The following is an 11916-nucleotide window of genomic DNA, read 5'->3' as shown; positions in this document are numbered from 1 at the left end:
ATGTCGGTTTGTTATATTGCCTGCACAGATCAAATAAAGAAGGTTTGGTAACACTAACTGTTACTAAATTGTGCGCAATAATGAGTAAAGAAAATTGACGGAACGAAAGTACGAAATTCGTTGTCTCATTAAGTCGTTTCGGCGCGAATATTATTTCGTTAAATATTAAAATAGACTCTGTAAGGACAGAGGATCAAGTACTGAAATACCACCGCCGCGAAATAACTGGCATCCTCTGGGGGAAAACACGCCTTAAATTGAGAAAATGTCACCTATGATTGTTTTTGTTTTTCTCTAATGATGCTAATACAAGCATTCCGCTGTGTACAAAGGGGTTACTGACGACCAGCTAAACTCAATGCATAAGAAGTTTATCACGTATCCGGGAAATACTGTTCTCTCCATTAGCTTTTAACCGTTGTATTATAGAGTAATATGACATTTCGAAATAATATTAACAAAATAGTTCATGAATTGTTACAGTTCAACTTGTTTTAGACCGAGTAAAACGTAATTTGGCGGAATTTAATAGATAAACGTGGACGCAAATCATGTTGTAAGAGATACATAAAACGTTTGTGAACGTACATTTTAGACAGTGCAGCGACAGTGCGTTTCTATTATTTTAAAACCCGTAATTTTTCAAAACTCATTATATTTTCAGACCTAAAATTCACACCGTCTATGTAGAACACTTTGGATAAGTTATTCGTGAATTTTTAAATGATTTGGACGAAAAATAAAGAAAATATGTAAGAAGTCCTCGTTATTCTGGATCACCCCTCGTACATCATAGTATAATTGAATATTGATGAACAATTACTTGAGAAAATAACTCCCTTAAAAATCATACTTAAGCTCATTTGAAATGAAAAAAATGTGTTTCATTTGTTTCGGTTAATTCTAAGGTTTTAACGATAAATTCCTTTGGACATGAATACAAATAGAACAGAATATAATTTAGTTCAAATATTCAACGCAATAATATACATAAAAACAATGATATAGGTGAAAATAACACATGATCATTGACACAAATTTACGCAATACATGGCGATCATCGAGACAATACATGAAATGAAAAGACATTTATCATTTGTGCACACAATATAACAAACTGTAATAAACACACCAATGTGGTTGAATTTGACACTAAAGAAAATGCATGTAAAAAAGACCTTGATATGTCAATAAATATTAAGTTTTCTAATGACATGCAAGACATGCAACACTTCTGTAGAGTTCGGCTATAGTTGTATCAAGAATTGCAATGTGCGTATTTTAAGAACAATGAGAAAATTTAATATAATTCAGAACACTGTCAGAAATAAAATGAAGCGTTTTGTAGTTTTCAATATCATGTTTATTGGCAGCTACCGTCCGTAGGGGTAAAACATTAAAAAGCACATATAAAACTTGGATTAATTAAATCCATATAGTTTGAATTGGGCATACTTATTGGAATGGATCTTGTTAAATGCCACTTGTATACCAGCTGATTACTTATTGATTAACAATGTCTATGTTTACATAATGCCACCTTTATTTAATTTTTATAATACTGTTTTGAAAGATAGGGAATTCTTACTTAGTTCATTGCATAAATATTGAATGTTTAAACCAAAATATAGAATGTAAAAATATATGCCATGTTCGTTCTGTTCAATATACAAGTACAATCTGAAAAGCAATGTTGATAAAGAGAAAACGTGATTACATTTATTATGGACCACATCGAAATGAAACACCGACCACAACTACGGAAGCTTTACAGTAAACTATGCCAGTGTAATTCGAACAGCAACACTGATGCAAGGGTGAAGAGCACATATAAGTATATTATATAAAATTATATTATTTGAATATTGAAGGTTTCTATGTAGACCATACTGCAAAAAATTACTGGGATGAATCTTGACACGTATTGTTAGAACCTAGTTATGTTTGTTAGAAACCAGTTATTCCATTTAATTGTGTGTCCAGCAGCGAGTCCATTCCAGGTTTTTTCATAAAGAAGTACTATATTAGCTGTAATGTTTATGATTCTAAATATAAAAGGACACATACGGAGAGAAACAAAGCAATATACGTACAATCATTTGTATATATGGTGCCATGTTGTGCCATGTATTGGATGTTCGTGTTCTGACTTCGTACACAAAACGCGATAAAATAGCATGGAACTATCGGATACGAATTCAGAAAGACTTTTTTAGTTTGAATATCGGGAAGGGGGATATTTCAGATTGGTATGCGTAAATGAACGACATGAACATATAACATGTAGACTGCCAAAAGTTTTTGTTTGAATTAGGTACAACATGTGTACACTTTATATGGTGTTTATCTTTAGTTCCGTCTATCTAGTGCCAAATTTGAATTGTTATCATTCTATTCGTTTCCTATTAAACGTAAAGCAAAACACACATCATTTATTGTTATACCACATTCCTTTATTCCCTATGCAATTTTAAGAAATCAACAGCGGATAACAATTTCCACTGTTAACCGCGCTGTTTCCTGGTAGTACAACAAATGGTGTTAATACCCAATTACCCCCTGGCTTAAGCGGCATTCAGTAATGCAATGGTTCAGAAAGTAAGTAATGTACTCTGACCGTCGGAAATGTAATAGTAGACCATATTCCCCTGTGATTTTATATTTATGCGCCGAATGAGTAAATATGTCAGTGTCCATTAAAGGATTACCATAGCTCTAATAATTGTACAATTTACAGCATTGAGTATCATTTATGATCTTGTATTGCTGTTTTTTTAAGAGCGGACATAACGAATTTCATAAATATGAGAATTAAAAGGCAAATTTAGTCATTTTGTGTTGTCCAAAGGTAAATTATATTTAACAGGCGGTACGAATACCAGTCGATTTTAAGGAGCTTTGTCTGAAACGTTGAAACGTCGAGGACATTTTATAATTAATAAAGAAGTATTCGCCAAATCTCTGTAAAACTCATCCTTACTTTGCTTTTTGCCTTTTCACAGGAGCTTTTTTAGTGATACATGTGTATATTGCACCAAAACCGACACGAAGAATATCCATTTCGTAAAAGTGTGTAAATCATGATATTAGATTTCAGCTATAAATCCTTCAGGTGAGTTAACATGGTCGGACGGTCACCTGTATTCAGTGGTAACCTGTATTATCCAGCCACTCCCTTGCGTTGTTAATATATAACGTACTTGCAATAAGCGGCTAACTGTCTGACGCAGCCGCGGCTAATAATATTAACACGAGTACAGTTAAACAGTGGATTAAACTATTTTTATAAGTTTACAAGTTTCCTCACAAATATCAATCAAAACGCATTCATAAAATAAGCCTCAGAGTAACTATCAACTGACACCACTAACATCACCTTGTTTATATCTTAAACTCTTCGTACGTGAAGTCTTATTTGGCTTCACATAAGATTGATTTGTACTGCACGTGATACTATATCTAGTGTTTTTTTTTTATTTTATTCACGTATATCAGTATATATTCCAGTATCTTACTGAAATGTATTTGCAATGTCCATGTACGAGTGGCAACAAGAACTCTATAGGGTTTAGGTTAGGGTCAGGGCTCATGCGCATTTCACTTGCTTTGCTACATACAAGCTTGTGTTGTTGTTGTTTTTCTGCGTTAGGTCTATATTTAAGCTTTCACTGTTGCTATCATAAATAGAAAACTTATTTGGAAAATGATTTGACCATTCTTCACATAATTCTTTTGAACATGCTCTATTCGAGCAAAATCTACACACACGGTTTTTATTATTTCCATTGATTTGACACCCATTATCCCCACGTGTCCATTTATATTAAAACACATAAAAAAACACCGCTCATATAGACCATTTTCCTGGAACAGATCTGGAACAGAAATGTCGCTGTCGGGGACACAATCAACTAACATAACACGTCTCGAGGTCTTAATAAAACGTAACTTGGTAATAATTCAAACGAGATGTTTATTGCGTGACGTCACGCAATCTGACATTTTTTCCACAGATGTACTCTTTGCCTTTTCATCAATGTTGCTGGTTAATATATTGTAAAGTTTCCGAAAATTTGGTGAGTGTTTTCGATGTTGTTTAAAATGTTTGTAATCTCTGTATTGCATTATCCGCATTGCTATTCAGATGGTTCTGGTAAATTGAACAGAACATTAAATATTTGTCTTTAGTGATGTTCAAACATTCAACATATGCAATGAAATAAGTCAAGATGGTCCTTTATTGTTAAAAAGACACAACACATGTTCATAATTACCATTCTCGTTCACCAGAGCCACGTACCTTTCATATGTATTGTACCGCTAATCGCTATGTATATATGAAAACGCGTGAGCTCGTGTTAATGATTAAGAGTTACTTTGAATGCATTCATTGTTTAAGTGACAGATTCTTTTTATCCCATGCATTTCCGGTAAAAAAGCAAACACTACCTACCTGTTTTACCTGCTCTAGTGATGAGCTGGATACAAAAAAGCAATGGCATCTCCCTCGCTACATGAAGTGCAGAAATGTTGTTACCGAAATGATTTAAAACCAAAGAAACATCCAATCGTTTTTTTATATTTATTAGTAGAATGCATTTTATGATGATATCCAATAATAATTACAACAAAACACTATACCATCAACGAAATTAGCTTTCCTTTAAATTAGTAATATGTTCTGACCAATAAAAAAGAGCAAAAGTGTGTAATAGTTATTTATAAAAAAAATCGTGATGGCTTAATTAAACCGGAAGCAAGTTGTATCATTTGATAACTAATTAACATGTTGAATGTTTGATCTGAAATGTTTTCTGTTCTTTTCTGTTTGTATGTTCACAGTCCTTTTAATTGACCAAGGAATGTATTATTAAACAATATAATTAACCGAAACATACAAAACACAAGTTTTATTTCAAAGGTGTTTAATTGATATTTTATTCGAGAGTAATACTTTTAATAGCATGTTGGCATGCATAATACAATCAATTAAAACATAATATTTATACTTGATTGAAAAAAATTTGAATCGTGATAATTCATGAATTGTTTTGTAAATGTACTACTGAAAGAAAGCTCGTATTATTCTGTAATTAAAAGTTAACAGTTCATGACAATACGAAGAACCATCCAGTCCGAATACGTTATGAAATTCGTATATATATATATTTAAATGGTCGTCAGTAACCCATGGTGTACAACACAAATGCTGATTTAAGCATCATTAAAAAAGCATAGACGATGGTATTTTTTTTAAAACTTAAAGCCTGCTTTCTCAAGAGCGACCTTCCTTGTGTATAGTGCATTGTACTCAAAGAGGCCGCCAATTATTTACGACATTTCGCGGCGGTGGTATTTTAAGTACTTGATAAAGCCTCCTTATACATAGTCAGGGGGGAAAGTCTGGAATTAACAGCATTTGCAGTTTCGGTATACTTTAAAAAAATAAACATTTTAAGATTGCTTTATCTTTGCCAAACCGATAGTGTCTTTTATAAAAACCACCGTAGTTTACTACTGTTATTGATGAGGATGTTGAGCCATGAACCATGTGCCTCTAAACTGCGTACATTTGCAAACCATCGCTTCAGCGCTTGTCCTTGTGGATTCCAACTTAAAATGAAACGAAATAATATCAGCGCCGAAATGACTAACGAGAGAACTGATTTCGTACTTTCGGTCTCTTTTTTATACCGAATAGTTATGCAGAATTAAGTAATAGTTCGTATTAACCTCTTACAAACTGTCTCATTTTATATGTGCTGGCAACAAAACGAGCTGACAGCCTTATTTAACACCTTTAATAATGTTTCTCAGCTGTCGTATGTCGTCAGTGTACCTTTAATTTTTAATTCTGTATTAATTTAAAGGTCGTCTACGATATAAGGAGAAGACGACAGGCCATATAATGGCATATATAACAGGACTGTTAAAAAGATCCCTAATTCATATGCATATTTTCTCCTTCTTTTCAGATGACCATACCAGCATTATACAGGGAACGTCTTAAATGGAAATAAATAAAATGGTTACAACATTTCAGGCGGCTTCAAAATAGACACAGATTCCGACGCGACGCTTTGGATGTGGGATACATCTAGCTAGCATTGCCTGTTTCAATATATAAAACGGTGAATCAATAATTATTGATCCAAGTTTCTTCTTAACATTGACAAACAATCTGACGCAAACGATATAATACCGATAACTGACATTACAGTGGCCATTATTGTAGCGAAAACCAAGGGATTAGCCACTTAGGATCGCGAATGTAAATGAAAAAGAACGTGGTATTTCCATGGAGTCAAAAGGATGTGTTGTGATCGTATGCGTGATTAAAGCATACATAATGTGACTTATGCTGAAGTTGATTCTCACAAACACAATTCATGCTCCCTTTGATCCAGTTTTTATGACTAATTAACACTAAGAAGCGCTCATATAGCTTTGGCCATTGCCGTGCGTCTCAAAATATGCAACATGACAAAGGAAAAATAAAGAGCTGCCAAGAAACCAAAGTGTTGCAAAGTAAAGACAAAAACAATAGCAAATATAAGCAAAGCAAGTGTTATCATAGCAAATTAAGCCGCGTAAGAGGAATGTGGTTTTAAGTTTTGCAGCTGAGAGAGTCTCTGTTGTAGCTCCTCATATCCGGATAAGCACACTAACTTGCCGTGCAGGAATCATCCCGCTTGCACAACACCAATGACAAGCAAATATAGTTTCTGGCTAAGGCTTTTCTTAAGTAGGTAGACTGATCTTGAGAGCCGACAATTCAACGCCGCTAAACAGTTGTATTAGAATGTAGACTACTTATAATATATGATTATATTTTGGTAATTCAAACATTTTCATCATGATGCTAATACTAAAAGAAAACACATTGATAGTATTGATGGCATTTACGCAATCTATGATTATTAATTATTAATTATATACAGACAGAGATATGGTGAATACGTTTGAATAATAATTATAACAAAAAGCAATCGACACTATAGGGTGAATCCCATGGTTGATTTCCATCAAGAACCCTAGGATCGATAGCCTAGGTACGAAATCACTCATGGGACTATTAAGGAAACGGCCGAAGTTTTCACAATGTCGCATCTATAATATGTTTCCAACGTTGCCAAAAGACTGTGGAAAATAATAACAATGAACAACATCGCTGTTATGATTCTTTATGAAACCACCCCTTAATTCCTGAACCAAGATCCTGTTTAATGGAACTAGACTAAAGGATACGCACGACTTTCTGAAACATGATAAGAACTACAAAGACTAAAAACACTCATTTGAAATAACTAGAAAGGCATACATATGCTATAATGTGCAAATGTTTGTTACGTATTGCTATTTGAAATAGTAAAAGGCATTCTGAGACTTCATCATTATTGACAAAAATCAAATCAAAATACGATACCAGTTTACTACTTCATGAGGGTTCTTCAACATGAACCCTGTTTAAGGTATTTCTCCTTCTAAATATTTACACATGATGACTACAATTATGCTTATAAAAGTAATGTTTAAATTTGAGTCTGTATTCTAAGAAGAATAGTGGAAACAATTACGGGCAACTGAAACTTCTTGTTACTGATAAAACGTTGCAAAACTTACATCGAATTATTAGTTTGAACATGTTCTGGATATCATTCCACGCTCGAACAGTAGGAAGGCAAGAAAGACGAATAATAATAGCTTGTGCATGAAAGAGAAAGGAATAAAAGGCACCGCGGAGTTCTTGTTTCCTAGGAGATGACGGTGACAGGGATGACAGTTATTACGGGCCATACCGTTATACATTTTGTATAGGAGACATGGTTGTTAATTATGGCGTCTTTCAAAAAATATGACCATTTTAACTCTATATGAATGACAGAAAAATAGATACTAACTTGTTGGCTTCGCACTCAATTCTTGACCTTTCTTGTGTTATTTTACTTGAAATCGATATATGTCTGAAAAGGCACAGGCCAAACGGAGTTCACATAAAAAATGTTTTACTAGTAGCTGCTTCAACTGTTAACGACTATCTTGCTGCACAAGAAACTCACATATCTACAATATCAAACATTTATTTATAATGATATTCTTATATTTGTGTAATTGTGTAGTTGTTATCATTCAACGTTGTGTGTGCTTGCCTTTAAACAACATATTGGTTACATTTAAGGATGCAGGGCTTGTTCCCTCTTGTTTACATTGCTTCATCACAATGTTATGTATGGAACTCGATAACCTCCAACTGAATACCGTGCCAACGTTGTATTTGCAACTAAGCGTTTTCCCCCGTTTCACACTTTAGGTGCTTTTCTGCATGAATTAATTTTAAAGAGGAAAATGAAAAATTAAAATGCACTTATCAGCATAAAAACCCTACTGTCTTCTCATGCGTCGGTACGTGGTGCATTATTCTGTCATTTTTTCTGTATTTTTTCACGAAAGTGGAGAAGCATTTCTCTGTCATACGTCTAATTTTCAAAGATCCATTTGAAGAATTTATTAACGACTAAAATGATAATGTGTTCTGGTGCACGGGAAAAGTCTTTTCATTTTCAAATATATTCAAACTAAAGCACTATAGTTATAACATTAATTTACAATAGCATAGTATTGTAATCAAAGTGACACGACTTTATAACAAAAGCATTTTAGTAGTTCGCCGTACATGGCGGACATTCTAAAGGCATTCGATTATTTAAGCTAAAACACCAGGACGACACCATCTGTTGACAGCAATGCATTTAATCGTCTAGCAATAAAACTTGGTGTTGTGGTCTTACAAACATTTCGTCTGTATTTGTTGAAGAGTAACGTTGTTTGTCTCTTGTTGGGTGTCTCTCAACATCAATTTTCATTGGAAACTGGGCTTGTGGATGTAGTTTTAATTGTACTATATAATTGAACATCTGTACGCATAATTTTCCTTTAAGAAACATGGTTTTCATGTTTGGTCGAGATATATTCAATATGAGTACAAGGGTATTTTGTTAATTAGTAATACGAATATTTCGAAACTGTGTTCCTCATTTTTATGAACAGATCATAAATTGTTCTAGAACATTCAAAAACAGTTCCTCACATATATGTTTTGACTGTTAATGGATACTATTGATGAACAATTCTTGAATCATTTAAGAACTCAGTATGATCTTGAATTGCCCTTGAAATGTTCTCAAAAGTTGAATGAACCATTGCAACAAAATACTGATTCATTCTTAATGTACCTTATAGTTAAGTGCTTAGTACAGAATGTGGTCCAGTCTGCTCTCTATATTTAGGATCGAGAATGCTACTTCAGTTTGATAGTTTGTTTAAGTCTGAGTGATGCACATGATTGATAGTTTTTATACTTTAAATTTAGTCTTAAACAAGCACTCAGAGAACAAAAAATCATAAATATCGCAAGTATCTTTTGCTGGACCAGAACCTGGCTGTCTTTCAGCCTGATGCAACATGGATTCCATGAAGAATTGACGATGCTGAATTTCTAAGGAGAAGCGCAAAATACTTTTCTTTTTTTTTAAATCAATTGGGTTTGAACTTTGTGGTAAGGAAGTGTATGGTTGTTATATGCGTGAAACGCTAGAAATTATAAAAGGTTTTCCGGGTAATTCATCTGAAAACACTAACTTTATCATACAAACTATAATTCTTTAAATGCTGTCAATTTACAGTTCAAGGGCACAGTCTTCATTCTGAACATTAGACAGGTTCATTTTATCTGCACTAATGAACAGTTCTTTGGTCATTTTTATAATACTCAACGGTTTGCACATTAAGCGTCCTACATCTTTCCTCCCACCCTTTCTTGTTTTTCTTCCCCTCTTACTCTTTATAACTTTATTTTTAAAGTCAGCATATTGTCTACTCTTTGTAATGTTTTTACACAATACCCGTTCTGTAAAATTGCATTGTTAATTAGACACCGCTTTGCTCAAAGCTATACCACACACTATACTCATTCCTATTCATGTCCTCATATGCAATGTGAAGTTTGCTTTTTAAGCTCATGTGACAACGTAATCATTTTGTTCATTATGATACCTTTCGATTAATGGCCGTAACTGATGTTGGAAAAACGCTTTTTTAATATTCAATTAAATGATGTTATATTGCACTGTTTCTGTTCCTCTGCAATTGTCTTTAAATGTTGTTGTTTTTTCATACAATAGAATAGAACAAAACATATCAACCTTTTATGAACTTTGCCTTTGTAACGTTTAATTATTTGATCTGGGAGTCTATGCACGGCCAGGACTTTACTGGGCAGTCTTTTTAGAAACATGACTGATTTAAATAACAGTTAAGTGCTGTTATATTCTTGTTCCGATAGTCGTTTTAAACAGATTCGGGCATACATATACTGCAAGACTTTTAATGAATCATAAATGTCAAGTTGAATGTTGTTTAGGGTTTCTGAATACTTGACTTTTATATGCGGAAAATCCACTTCAGAGAACACGCCGCATAATTGTATAAAGTCTGCAGTAAGCCTCGATTTTGGACTGTATGCTGTAGTGGTGAAAACAACAGGACCTACTTTTGTCATTCTATCTATTTGGATTTAAAATTGTGAAAGGTACAAATGTTGATATATTGAAAATTATTACCTGATTAATTATTAAGCAGTACGTTCTATCAATAAGTTATGAAATGGATGCCATTGTGCTTTATACAGCCTGTTATATGACAAGTAGGCCTACAATTTCTTTTGAAACATATTCGAAAATATTTAAGTGAATATGATTTAATACTAGAGTTGATTTAATATTCTTTTATAGTTAATACACACGTTTAGTATGATGCAATAATTAAATATCGTGAGTGTATTTTGCAGCCATGACAAAGGTGACTGCGTTGTTTACCATAGGCCTCGTCCTCATATACCACGCGTCTGAGACATGTGCCCTCAAACGACGCCCAGAATGCTGTCAGCATTGCAAAGCCGAGGAAATTTGTAAAATTGATCACGACAAATGTGTTTGTCACCCTCGTCATGGTGAACATAACGCTCATTGGAAGAAAAAGATTCGTCTTCACAGAGGTGGGCATATTATCGACAAAAGATACGTTTACTGATTGGCTTCGACAGATGTCCACAGCATTGAGAAATGTCCCTAAAACTTATTTAAATGAGAGGACATTGCATGCCTAAAGTGCTGCATTTGATTATGCCATTTAAAAAAATGTTTGTTGATGAAGGTGTGAAAGGATTAAAAATATGGTCCTTAAGGAATTCTTGCAAAACATGTCTGTTATCTGTCTGTCTTGCTGTATAATGTAAATGAGCTATTTTAAAACCGTATGTTTTAAGTATATGATTCTGAATAAATGTTCTGCTTTTGTTGCCTGTTTAAAGATTTCTAGACACTCCTGTTGTCATTTATATTTAGGCATACGGAAATATTCTTTAATTAGTATTTATAACGTCTTTGTTGTGATAATTCTACAAAGGCATCTCCTTATAGGCCTGATCTTAGAAATACGAGTATTAAAGAGACTGGTGGCAACAATACGCTCGTAGAATATCGCTGTTTAAAGAATTCATTAATTGCAAAAGACGAATTTCGATGAAAGACGGTTCAATATACTAAAGGAAAACAGTTCAGCAAGTTTGTATAAACCACCCAGTCCTTTCTATGTTGAAATAAATAACAAACAAACTCAGGTTCTTACCACTTGATGCAAAAAATAGCAATTAATTGACGTTTGACAATAAATCCATTAAGGGGTCCAGATTAAAACTTACAAGGTAATCAGTATCAGGAATAGCTTAGACTATTTTCATGCATGCGATCAGTTTTTTACTTTTTGTAGTGGAACTATGTTCAATTCACGTGGTCGATGTCACGTACGTCGTCAATATCATAACCATCTCTAACCTTCCGCCCGTTTGTAGTCCCTTAT

The 11916-nt window shown here is 33.7% G+C and overlaps 1 long non-coding RNA gene across 1 annotated transcript; it reads left to right on the top strand.

The window, feature by feature from the left end:
- The first annotated feature begins 10454 nt into the window (after window positions 1-10454).
- Window positions 10455-11353, top strand: LOC128235288 (uncharacterized). The gene is made up of 2 exons (XR_008261179.1): window positions 10455-10588; window positions 10847-11353. It is a non-coding gene; the product is annotated as an uncharacterized LOC128235288 (long non-coding RNA).
- Window positions 11354-11916: the final 563 nt, after the last annotated feature.

The sequence above is a fragment of the Mya arenaria genome, chromosome 5, assembly GCF_026914265.1.
Source record: "Mya arenaria isolate MELC-2E11 chromosome 5, ASM2691426v1".
Lineage (NCBI taxonomy): Eukaryota > Metazoa > Mollusca > Bivalvia > Myida > Myidae > Mya > Mya arenaria.
Note: the sequence above shows the minus strand (reverse complement) of the source record. Positions and strands in the feature narration are given on the sequence as shown.